We start from the raw sequence: 1,490 nt of genomic DNA, 5'->3' as shown, positions 1-1,490 counted from the left end.
TATTTATCTGAATATATATATATATATATATAGACGGATGGAAGGATAGATAGATAGAGAGAGAGAGAGAGAGAGAGATAGATAGATAGATAGATAGATAGATAGATAGATAGATAGATAGATAGATAGATAGATAGAATATGAGACATACAGAGAAAGAGAGAGGTAAGGAAGGAAAGAAAGAAAGAAAGAAAGAAAGAAAGAAAGAAAGAAAGAAAGAAAGAAAGAAAGAAAGAAAGAAAGAAAGAAAGAAAGAAAGAAAGAAAGTATCACAGATAGTTTTACCTTCTGCTAAATTCGGTGTGGTATAGATTCCGTGTTCAAATTACAGTCGATGGCATCACTTCCTGAGACTACAGCAATTTTATAAAAGTACCAGTAATATATTGGTTTCAAATATTGGCACAATATTGCGGTGAAGTGGGATGGCAGTGGGGGTTATTGAGTGTGTTGCTAAGGAATGCTCGGGTGTGGAGAAACTAGTGTCGCGTTTAGTGTTTCTCATACTCAAGGATACCCTCCGAACAACGTAAGGAAACACTCGTTAAGTTTATACTGCTACCGCCACTTAAAATTGGTGGTTGGGTTGCAGGGTGGTTTGCGTTACACAAATTTACAGCTAGGCAGACTGAGCTATTTGTGAAATTAAGTATTCTCGCTCCTGACAGAAAGTGCTTCAACTGTTGACCTCTCCGATAATAGTCACACATTGCGCCCTCTAGGCTGGCGTGTGGTGACAAAAACGGCAGGGCCCTCTTCTTTGATGCTGTCGATGGTGCCGGTGTGGTGTGTCCCCTGGTCAGTTTGATCCACCGACCTATTGTTCACAGATCATTTCTGCTGGTGGTGCCGGTGATGGTGCTGGTGGTAGTGCTGGCGGCGGCGGCGGCGGTGGCGGTGGCGGCGGCGGCGGTGGTGACTAAACGAAGGTCAGTTTGACCCGCCAATCTCATTCTACACAAGTTGTTGTCGTTATAATCTCCGCGGGTTGTAAGCCAAGAGGAAAGACTTCACCTTGAAATTCGTCTCCTTAGTTATTCACCTCCCGGGGCCGCCCAGTCATACGCCTCCCCAGCCCTGCCCCACGGTGGGTCTAAAACAGCAAAGGTGGAGCACCGAACTGCATTGCTGTATTTACCTAAGCCTCAACTCGAGGGGATAGATTCCCTGCTTTCTCAGGTCGGTATCATAAATACCAGTAATATACTAAGGCCTTCCCTTCAAATTACAACACGAGAAATGCAATGTGTGTCTGTGTGTGTGCATGAGTGTGTATGTGTATGCATGTGTGGGCTTGTGTATGCGTGTGTGTGAGTGCATGAGTGAGTATGTGTGTGTTGTGTGTGTGTGTGTGTGTGTGCGTGTGTGTGTGTGTGTGTGTGCGTGTGTGTGTGTGTGTGTGATTATTTCTGCTACGTGTCTCTCTCTATCTTGTTTTTTTCTTTCCTATGCAGGTGTCTGTCGATGCATAGCCGTCAGTTATTCGATAT

The 1,490-nt window shown here is 44.4% G+C and overlaps 1 long non-coding RNA gene across 1 annotated transcript in view; it reads right to left on the bottom strand.

The window, feature by feature from the left end:
- LOC128249314 (uncharacterized) overlaps nt 1-1,205 on the bottom strand; it is a 283,781-nt gene extending 282,576 nt beyond the window's left edge. The window contains exon 1 of the long non-coding RNA XR_008265414.1: nt 286-1,205. This is a non-coding gene — a long non-coding RNA (uncharacterized LOC128249314). The remainder of the gene's footprint in view (nt 1-285) is intronic.
- Between the last annotated feature and the right edge of the window lie 285 nt (nt 1,206-1,490).

The sequence above is a fragment of the Octopus bimaculoides genome, chromosome 13 (genome assembly GCF_001194135.2).
Source record: "Octopus bimaculoides isolate UCB-OBI-ISO-001 chromosome 13, ASM119413v2, whole genome shotgun sequence".
NCBI lineage: Eukaryota > Metazoa > Mollusca > Cephalopoda > Octopoda > Octopodidae > Octopus > Octopus bimaculoides.
This window is presented reverse-complemented; position numbering and strand designations above follow the sequence as displayed.